Source organism: Sus scrofa, chromosome 5 (genome assembly GCF_054392235.1).
Source record: "Sus scrofa isolate SSC_HxYL_T2T_F1_AM1 chromosome 5, Sscrofa_HxYL_maternal_Yorkshire_Landrace_v2.0, whole genome shotgun sequence".
Lineage (NCBI taxonomy): Eukaryota > Metazoa > Chordata > Mammalia > Artiodactyla > Suidae > Sus > Sus scrofa.
This window is the reverse complement of record NC_139387.1, coordinates 64,353,071-64,364,626: the sequence shown is the minus strand read 5'-3', so window position 1 is coordinate 64,364,626 and position 11,556 is coordinate 64,353,071.

Genomic DNA, 11,556 nt, shown 5'->3' with positions numbered 1-11,556 from the left:
GATAAGTTCTATTAAATGCTATATGCAAATATATGATGCCCTGTTCTGAGAACCAGCGAAATAGAGAAAGCAGAGTCACACAAGAAATAAGGACAGGGCATGTGAAAGAGCATAAGGTTAACACTCAAGTCCTGATTCTGCTTTGTAACTTTGTAAATCATGAGCTTTCTGAGTCTAAATTATTTTTTCCTTTTTATGGCAGCACCTGCAGCATATGGACATTCCTGGGCTAGGGGTGGAATCAGAGCTACAGCTAAGGCCTGCGCCACAGGCACAACAGCAGCAGATCTAAGCTGAATCTGTGACCTATGCTTCCGCTTGCTGCAATTCTGGATCCTTAATCCACTGAGTGAGGCCAGGGATCAAACCCACATTTGCACAGAGACAACATTGGATCCTTAACCCACTGAGTCTCAATAGGAACTCCTGGGTCTAAAGTTTGTTGAACTAGGCCATCCCTGAGGTCTGATGCAGTGTTAAATCGTACAGTTCTAAGTTCATGGAAGACTGGAGATTTGGACTCAAGACTCTGACAGAGTGAACCTTCTTTTCAGTGCCTTGATTCAGTTGATTGAAAAGAGTTATATACCTTAAACTTTAGACTCAGATGCCAAAGACAGATATGGAATCCAAAAAATAAAATGGTGGTTTGCTTCACCTTTGAAGTTGTGTCAAATGTCATGTGCACATAGCTATCTTTCCCCAGTATTTTCAAGGCCATTGTGCAATTCGAAGGCTGCCTCTGTCTGACTTGAATGCCTTGGGTACTAGCAGTATTTGTTTCTTCATTTCAGTTTTGTAATTTGTGGTAAAAGAATGGAGTAAATTAACTGAAAACAGAGGCAGGTTGATAGAGAGGAAAGATACTTGGGTTCTAAGCCTGGCTCTGTAATTTTGGGCAAAGATCTCACTCTTTGGATCCTCCAGTTTGTTTGAATTAGATCCTCTAAAGTTCATGGTAGCAACACATTCTGTGATTTTATCTGAGCGCAAGAATGAAAAGAGCTCAGTGCTCGAGAATGATTTGTTCTGCTGCAGGCTCTGCACTGACTGATTTGTACAAACAACATAATTACCTTCTCACCTGAAATCTAGAAGCCCAAGGAACACATCTGGATTGGAATTGGGTAAGGAGTCTGGATTTCTGGATCATGGAATGTAAGGCACAACTTATTTTTCATCTTCACTCTTAGTCCAACTAGAATTTCACTTTGTTCCCTCTTTATGTTACTGAGTCCAAGCTCGTACTGCTCCCTGCATGACAGGCCAATAAACTGAGAGAAGACACGTTGTTGGGGCAATGAATATCGATATTTAAAAAAAAAAAAAAAAAATTGAAGTATAGGAGTTCCCATTTTGGCTCAGTGATAACAAACCCAACTGGTATCCATGAGGGCACAGGTTTGATCCCTGGCCTCATTCGTTGGGTTAAGGAGCTGGCATTGCAGTGAGCTGTGGTATAAGTCACAGGCATGGCTCGGATCCCTTGTTGCTGTGGCTGTGGTGTAGGCCAGCAGCTGTAGCTCCGATTCGACCCCTAGCCTGGGAATTTCCGTATGCCGCAGGTTCGGTCCTAAAAATAAAATAAAATAAAATAAAATAAAATAAAATAAAATAAAATAAAATAAAATAAAATAAAATAAAATAAAATAAAATAAAATAATAAAATAATAAAATAAAATAAAATAAAATAAAATAAAATAGTATAGTTGATTTACAATGTTGTCTTAATTTTAGAAGTACAGCAAACTGATTCAGTCATACACACACATTTCTTCTATTATGTTTTATTCCAGGATATGGAATATAGTTCCCTGTGCTCTATGCCAGGACCTTGTTGTTTGGGTAACTGCCCTCTTAAGGTTGCTGGTGGTGCATCAGTCTTATGATCTGAAGGAATAGTAACTCTATTCCGAAGGTGAGAAGATGGCTGTCTAGTGTCCCCGAGAAACATCTTGCCTGGGTTTGGATGCTAGTTTCTTTTATAGAACAAAGAGGGGGTGAACAAAGAGGCAAAGATGGTGATAAACTGTTGCAAATATTTCCTGGTTCTGGCCAGACTCAGGAGGGTGTGTGTTAATTTCTTGCAGCCTTTCACAGGTGGCGGTGGTCGGGAGGTTTCCTGTGAGCTTCAACAAATGTATTTTAACTTAATGCTCAGGCATGGAAGGCAAGGTTCCTGGAGATGGGCCATCATGTGTACTTTAAGTTATAGATAACATCCCTTTAGTGATTCACTTGTAGCAAAAGCAACAGAAGACAGGCTAAAGTAAAAGAAACACATCCAATGAGAAGTCAGATGTGTTCTTCCCTATTACACTTAGCAGAAAAAATAAAAAAGTGTAACAGAAAAAGGGAGGTATCAATTCAGAAGTGAAACCATGACATGCAAGGAGTGTAGGGGTAAGAATGCTTCCTCTCCAGCAGGAACCTCTGCCTCCACCCACGCGCCTGGTTTCAAGCAGCTGTTCCGTTTGACAGCTGTTCTTTAGGTCTGCCCTTGCTTGTCCCAACGGAAGGGTGTGCCTTTCTCTTAAGGACACCCATGCTCTTCTCCAGCTGAGAGACACTGGGCTTACTTTGCAAATATTTCTCTAAATGTGAGGCAATAATACGCAATAGTAATAACTGGACACAAGAGAATGCATCCAAAGGAGCATAGCCAATGGCCAGGATGGAGAAAGATCTAGAAACCAGGCTATGTGAACTGTGGAAGGAATGCATGATATTTAGTCTGGAAGAGAAAATGATCATTGCCAGCAAATTTTTGAGAAGTTGTAATGAACAGGAGGAAGCAGACCTCTTTCATGTAGCATTCTAGTACTTGGTGGTAGCTAAAATAGGTATAATTTATTTCTCTTTTCTAGTTTTTAAAAAAATAAATTAATTCATTTATTTTTTCTTTTTAGGGCCATACCTGTGGTATATGGAAATTCCCAGGCTAGGGGTTGAATCGGAGCTGGAACTGCCAGCCTACATCACAGCCACAGCAACACAGGACCCAAGCCACATCTGTGACCTACACTGAAGCTTGTGGCAATGCCAGATCCTTAACCCACTGAGCAAGGCCAGGGATTGAACCTGTATCCTCATGGATGCTAGTCGTGTTCCTAAGCAAATGAGTCACAGTGGGAACTCTTACCTTTTCCAGTTTTATTGAAATATAAGTGACATTCAGCACTATGTAAGTTTCAGGTATACAGCATTCAGATTTGACTTACATACATCATGAAATGATTACCTCAGTAAGTTTGGTGAATAGCCATCACCTCATATAGATAGAAAATTAAAGAAATAGAAAAAAATGCTTTTCTTGTGATGAGAACACAGAATTTACTCTCTTAACTTTCATACATATCAAACAGCGGCATTAATTTACCATATTGTACATAATATCCCTCCTACTAATTTAGCTTTTGCCGCAAGTTGGTACCTTTTCACCACCTTCATCCATTTCACTCTCCCCAACCACAAACCTGAGCTATTTTTTCTACAAGTTTATTTGCTTGTTGGCTTGATTTTGAAGTATATTTGACCTATGACACTACATTACACAACATGGTATAGAATAGATATAATTTGAAGCTCATTCAAACTCTAGAATTTCTTTTTTCCTATTCCTAAATTCCAATTCTTTCTCTTCTATTATTTTTACTCAGAATTAAGACAGCCCTTATTACATAAACAGCATCCATGAAAGAGACAAAGGTAGATTATGGTCCCCATCAAAATCCTGGAAGCAGAGATCCCATACTCAGGGTTATCGAGGAAGTTTTAACAAAGGGAATTTTTACAAAGGCATGGGAAGGGTTGAGGAGAACCTACAAAGGATTGCAAGGATAACTTGAGTATAGCAAGAATGTAGATCAATCAACTTAGATCCAGTGGAACCCCAGTAGGTCAGCTCCAAGAAGGGGCCCCCCTGAGAGGGTGCTGGCCTTCAGCAGAGATACACAGCCAACCCACAGAGGATAGTCAGGAGGGGCATGGATGAGGCTAATCAATACTCCCCCAATGTTCTCCCACTCTCTCCTCTTCCGTTGATGCCTCCCATTGGATAAACCCAACCGGAAGTTGGAAGGCAAAGAAGCCCATTGATGCGGTCAGTAGGGTTTATCCGCAACACCAAAGATCAGGGAGAGGGAGGTGGAGAGTGGATGTGAAGGGGCAAACTGGAAACATCTGGCATAGCAACAGTGTGAGAATTAACATATGCCTTTTCCATCAAAGGAAGTCTTGGTTACTCCATTTTGTTCCTGCTTCGTCTGAGACACCCTCCTCCACCCCCCTCTTTCCCAACTTGTTTCAAATCAGCCAACCGAGAAGAATGTGCGCCCTGACCTGACAATGGGAAGGGGACAGGTATGCCACCTGCCTTAGGGGTAAATGGGAGGGGTCTTCCCTCTATGGCATGCTTTGTGGGCACTCACGCCCTTCTGCAGAAGTAAAGAGCCTTGTGGAGATCTCCCCGTGTTCATGTGTCTCAGTTTCCAGCACTGACGATCCGAGCCAGAATCACTTTTCCCCAACAACAGTTTCGAAGAGCAGACACAGTTCGTTAGCCAGTGGTCTTCGCTCAGAGCTGGGAAACAGCATGGGTGTATTTAAAACCTCCAAAAGGAGGTGCTAAGGTAAACCCCAGAAGTGGAGGATGCGCAATGTTAAAAGGGAAGAATAAATAGGAAGAACACCGTAGACGAAAGGGAACAATTGCAGAAGGGAATTGTTTTTTGAAATCTTTTGAAATCTTCCTCACACTTTCCACTGAGAAGCTCTTGTGAAAAAACATACAAAATGTGGGCTCCACCCAGGTTTTCTGAATCAAGGAAAAGATCTTGGAATCAGTATTTTTAATGAGTCCCCACTGATTCTTATATTCGCGCCAGCTTGAAAACACGGGATGTAGTTCAAGCCTACATTTTAAACCTTGGGAATCAGCTACTTCTTAACCTGTTGCCACCCGGTGACCGATTTAACTGGTTTTGCTTGCCCCCATTAAAGTATGTAATCCATGGGAGAACAGGGGCTGACATTCATGTGTTCTGACACTCCCTGTAAAAGAGACATTGCCTCCCTCCTCCACACCTAACCTAATTAAATGCTTCTTCAGTTGCAGAGAGTGTCAGGGAGTTCAGCATCTAAGTGTGGGACTGATTCCAAGAAGCGAGGGCCAAATAGGCACCATTATTCTTGGGGCTGACCTCTTACCATTTCCCTCCCTCATAATAGCACCGTCACTCCCTGTCCTCATCTGCCTCCTCATCTGCAGGAGCGGGGGAACCAAGGAGCGAGGGAGCCTCTTCTGGGCAGATGGAGGCAATGACCTGCCTTTATCCTCCTCCCCTTTCCTGTTTGTTTGCATAGGTGGGTAGGAGTTGGGGGTGATGATGCTTATGATGTAGGCTCCTAGCCGCACAGTCAGAGCAGAAAAACAGTATGAAAGGAGAAAATGCTCCTCTGGTGTGCACACCTGAGGCAAACAGACATAATAGCTATGACACAACTGCCACTGTGCCATCGACCTTGATTATGAGAAAAGCAAGAATCACCATATACTGAGGAAAGGAGAGCATGTTCTCAACAACCAGAGCTGTGATGGGAAAAGATACACAGACAAGAGTAATCAATAGATCCAATATTCAGTGCAAAAGGAAAAATAATCACGCCAGACTGAATCACAGAAAAATGAATATTATGAGAACTAAGCAAATAAGACACGGAATTATTCCTTATTTTATAGCAATTATTTATTTATTTATTTATTTATTATAGCTGATTTGCAGTGTTCTGTCAATTTTCTGCTGTACAGCATGGTGACCCAGTTACACATGCAAGTATACAATCTTTTTTCTCACATTATCATGCTCCATCACACATGACTAGACATAGTTCCCAGTGCTATGAATTATTTCAAAGAGAGAAACAGAAGAGGGCTTATGTTTTATAACAGGCTAAATGGGAAACTTATACAGGTCACAAAATCATGTGTTTGTATAAACTGGCATGTGCTTTTTGCAACTTGAACTGCTTGGCTTTCTCCATACTTCACCAGGACAGGATCAGGCTGCTGAATATTGAAATTTAAAAGCAAGAATTGGAGTTCCCATTGTGGCGCAGTGGTTAACGAATCTGACTAGGAACCATGAGGCTGCAGGTTCGATCCCTGGCCTTGCTCAGTAGGTTAAGGATCTGGCGTTGCTGTGAGCTGTAGTGTAGGTCACAGATGCAGCTCGGATTCTGCGTTGCTGTGGCTCTGGCGTAGGCTGGTGGCTACAGCTCCGATTGGACCCCTAGCCTGGAAACCTCCATATGCCGAGGGAGCGGCCCTAGAAAAGATAGATAAATAAATAAATAAATAAATAAATAAAAGCAAGAATCACGTGGACAGTTGTCCACACCAGTCCCACCATCTCCTTGGGGCAAAACAGTCAGGAGGCCTGGGTTCTGCCCGTTTCTGCTATACAGCACCGGCTAGACAAACAGCTAATTCAGTTGTCCTCTTTGGGCTCAAGGTTTGAGAATTAAAGCAATGATACTGGATTAGATAATTGCCCAGGACCCTTCTAGTATAAAACTCTAAAAGTCAAGTTATAAATTTAAACATATTTCATTTATTTTAAATATGATCATATTCGTGGCATGTAGAAGGGATGGAACCGGCACCTCTGCAGTGACTCAAGCTGCTGCAGTCAGATTCTTAACTCATGGTGCCACAGTGGGAACTCCTAAACGTATTTCAAATATAAACACCCCATTCTCTCTACAGCTAGAGGTCCTAGGGCATTGAGCCTGTTTGCAGCCCTTTTCAGAAAGAATGGTGAAGGACTTCCCTCTTCTCCAGGGCTCACTTAAACCAAATCAGGTACAGTACTGCCACCTGCCGTTTTGAACGAGCACTGCATGAGCCCTCGGAAGACCATTTCTATTAGACTTTTGAGTCCATTAAGCTGATTCTGGATTGTTCCCACTTACTGACCAGTTTAAACTGTTATCCTACTTGGCTGTCCATGCTTATCATGTTTGTCCATGCCCAAGATCAAGATGAAAGGAGTAATATAAGTGAACACAGTACAATGTGAGTCGAGGTTCCTTCTAATGCTCTGCATCCATAATCCAATATGACTTGTCTTTAAGAAAAGGGGAATTTAGACACAGACACAGACATACACAGGCAAAATGGCCATGTAATGATAAAGGCAGAGATTGAATGTATCTTGTCATAGCCAAGAAACGCCTGGAACAACTAAAATCTCGATGAAGCAAGGAAGGATGTTTTTCTAGAGGTTTTGGAGGGAACATGGCCTGATCGGAATCTTCATGTGAGACTTCCACCTTCAAAATTGTGAGAGGAGAAGTTTCTGTGGTTTTAAGTTTCCCAGCTTGTGGTATTTTGTTATAGCAGCCCTATTTGCCTTTGCTATGGTAGTGTATTAGGAAATGAATATACTGTGTTAGGTCTCAAGAGGATTACAAAGGCTATTTATTCATTCCCCATATTGTTTGAACACCAAATTATATCAGGTGTCTGCTAAGTGCTACAGACATAATAAAGAACAAAACCAGATATATTCTCTGGCTTTGTGGGCCCTTACACTCCAGTTGGGAAGAAAGACATTAAAAAATTGACATATAAAAAGGAGTTTCCATGGGGGCGCTGCAGGTTAAGAACCTGACATAGTGTCCATGAGGATGCAGGTTCAACCCCTGGCCTTGCTCAGTGGGAAAAAGATCTGGTGTTGCAGCAAGCTGCAGTGTAGGCGGCAGATGTGGCTTGGATCCAATGTTACCATGGCTATGGTGTAGGCCTGCATCTATAGCTCTGATTGGACCTCTAGCCTTGGAACTTCCATATGCTCTAGGTGCAGCCATTAAAAAAATTTGATATAGGGAGTTCCCGTTGTGGCACAGTGGTTAACGAATCCGACTAGGAACCATGAGGTTTCGGGTTCGATCCCTGCCCTTGCTCAGTGGGTTAAGGATCTGGCGTTGCTGTGAGCTGTGGTGTAGGTCGCAGATATGGCTCGGATCCCACGTTGCTGTGGCCCTGGCATAGGCTGGCAGCTACAGCTCCGATTAGACGCCTAGCCTGGGAATCTCCATATGCCGCAGGAGCGGCCCAAGAAATGGCAAAAAGACCAAAAAAAAAAAAAAAAATTGACATAAAAAAACATTTTAACTGTGGTAAGGTCCACAATTATTTGTGGCACATAAATCTATAGGCATATATAATGGGGAAATTACAAGGTAAGTTTGTCAGGATAGGCTTTTTTTTTGCCTATGCCTGTGGCATGTGCAAGTTCCCAGACCAGGGATCCAACCCATGCCACAGCAGCGACCTGAGCCACTGCAGTGAAAATGCCAGATCCTTACCCCACTGAGCCACCAGGAAACTTCTTGGATAGACATTCTTGAAGTGAGATCTGGAGGAAAATAGAATTAGCTAGATAATGGGGCAATGAAGGTGCGGTGGCTAGGAATCCACCAGGCAGTGGGAAGAGCATGTACAAAGCCCCAAGGAAGGTGAGAGGTTGGCAAGTTCAAGGAACTGAGCAGTAGAGGGAAAATTAGCCCTTTATTCATCCATTCTAAGAGAATGGAAGAAAAAGTTTAGTCCAAAGACAATAGCTGGTGGCTGAGGGTGGGTTTGCACATGAATTACATCCTGGGTTCTTCCCACTTAGATTATCCTGTGTCTTGAGACCCAGGGAAGACCATTTGCTGAAATCTGGGGGAAGAAATCAAGAGGACAAAGGAGCACGAGGCTATTCAAGCCCTGGGGAGGAGCCGCAGCTTCAGTAGTTCAGAGGGAGTGTTCTGGAAACACCGCAGGTAAGCAACACCAGCAACACCTGCATCTTTGGGTGCCAATATTATCCCAAATTGCTCCCCACCAAGCCCATTGCGCAAGAGGAAAGGAGAATGGCAAGGAAATTGTGATGGTCAGTTTTACGTATCAACTTGGCAAAGCCACAGTGCTGAGTTATTCAGTCACACACTAGGAATGGCTGTGAAGGCTTTTTGTAGGTATGATTAACATCTACAATCAGTTGATTTAAAAGAGATTATCCTCACTTATGCGGGTGGGCCTGAACCGATTCTTGTAAAGACAAGAGTACAACTGAGATTTCCCTAGAGAAGAAATTTAGCTTGAGGACCACAGCATCAGTTCCTGCCTTCACATTTCCAGCCTGCCCTAAAGATTTCAAACGTGTTGAGTCAGCGCCCCCCCCCCATCATGTACATCAATTTCTTGCAATATTTTAAAAATGTATTTATACCCTACTTGTTCTGTTTCTCTTGCTGAAAACTGGCTGATACAAAAGGGAAGGTGTTAAGAAGCTTGGTTGGTAAAGAACCTGCCTGGGATCTCAGAAACAGCTGGAAGGGTTTAGGGGAGTGGGCCATGGATTGAATTTCCCAACGTGGGTGCCCCGTTTACACTCAGGCTATTAGGACTTGTGGCAATGCACTTATGCTATTGGAGCGTTTCATGAATGCTTGAAAGTTGGGGGAGACAAGTCTGGTCTCTGGGTGTTTATGGCCATACTGAACTTTTCCTCAAAATATTTTTCTTAGTTCTTTATGCTGTGTGCTTTCTACCAGCAAGACTGGGAGAATTAAGGAAAACAAAATGAGGCACAGCAAAACCAGTCTTTGGCGAGCTGGAGTTAGACTGCCATCTGGTGGCCATCTAACGTCACATTCTTGTGCTAACAAAACAGCATAATCAAATGTTCTTAGGATATGTTAAAGAGACTTTAGATTATTCACTGCTTGTCCTCATTTTACAGAAGAAAAATCTTGAGGTCCAGAGGATGAAATGAACGGTCACTCATGATATTTTCATTTGACCGATCTGCCCGGTCATTCTGATACACCAGCTGCAGGATCCTACCAAGCTCAATAGCGAAAGTGGCCATTAAGTCACAGGTTGGACAGATAGGAGATTTGGTGTGAGAATAAAGGTAGGAATAGGAATGGGGATGAGGTTGAGCAGTGGTTCTTTTTTTGTCTTTCTGCCTTTTCTAGGGCCGCTTCCCGCTGCATACGGAGGTTCCCAGGCTAGGGTCTAACGGGAGCTGTAGCCACTGGCCTACGCGAGAGCCACAGCAACGCGGAATCCGAGCCGCGTCTGCGACCTACACCACAGCTCACAGCAATGCCGGATCGTTAACCCACTGAGCAAGGCCAGGGATTGAACCCACAACCTCATGGTTCCTAGTCGGATTCGTTAACCACTGCGCCACGACGGGAACTCCCTGAGCGGTGGTTCTTAATGTTATTTTATTACAAAATTAATGTAAAACCAGTGTAAAAATACATGTTTAACAAATCTGAAGAGCCTATTCCAAAGAGCAAAGTGCCCATTATACTCTTCTTGTTCTCTACTTCCTAGAGGCAACTTCTTATTTTTGAGGACCACGCCTGTGTCACATGGAGATTCCCAGGCTGGGGGTCAAGTCGGAGCTGCAGCTGCTGGCCTACACCCACAGCCACAGCCATGCCAGACCTGAGTTTCATCTGCAACCTACACCACAGCTCAGGGCAACACTGGATCCTTAACCCACTGTGCAAGGCCAGGGATTGAATCCATATCCTCTCAGATACTAGTTGGGTTCTTAAAGCACTGAGAAAAAATGGGAAGTAGAGGCAACTCTTTATCTGATTTTATTTTTTATCTTCTCATTGTTACTGCTACAACTTTAATAGGTTTATACCTTTATTTAGTTAAATAGTTATAGGCTCCCTGCTGTAACCAATGAGATATTAACTTATACCACTGGCTACTTTCTCTATCCATTCCTATTCCCTAAATTCAATACGTATTAGTTTTATATCTCCTGTTGATTATCACTATAATTTTCATAATAGAGTTCAAGTGATATTTCTTCTTTTTTTTTTTGGCAAAAGAATGATATGCCTGTCATATCCCCAAGTTTATCTAGCATCACAATTATTTCGTTTATCGCACCAAGTCCTCTGACTGTTTTGAGGGGAATCATTCATACCAGAGCCTTTATCCCACTGGACCATTCTGGACTCATTTTCCAGCCTTGTGGCATTGCTGTGTCATCCCAGACACACTCTTTGTTTAGATCATATTTGTGTTTTTCCCTTCTGGAAAGATTTATGATTATCTTTTATCATCGGTGCTCTGAAATTTATAAAGATTTTTCACACATCTCACTCAGCTATCAGGGAACGCTTCTCTGTTGCAAACTTTTGTGGAAGTTTTGGGAATTTTGTTTTTTACCTGTTTCGTTGATAATATCCTCCCCTCCATGCTCTGTTCTCTCTCTCTGGAATTTTAAGTCCAAAGATGGTTTTTCTATTTCTCATATTTTATTTCATATGGTATTTTTCTTTATTATTTTTGCTTACTTTTGGGGATATTTCTGTCCTTTATTTTCCACTATTTTACTGATTATTTTATTCTGTTTCTAACCTCTTTACTGTTCTCTGCTTGCTCCTTTTCCTTCATATCCTACTCAGGGATGTAAAATCTCTTTGTATACAGGAATTCTCTCTTTTCCCTCCCTGTGGTTATGTTTTGCT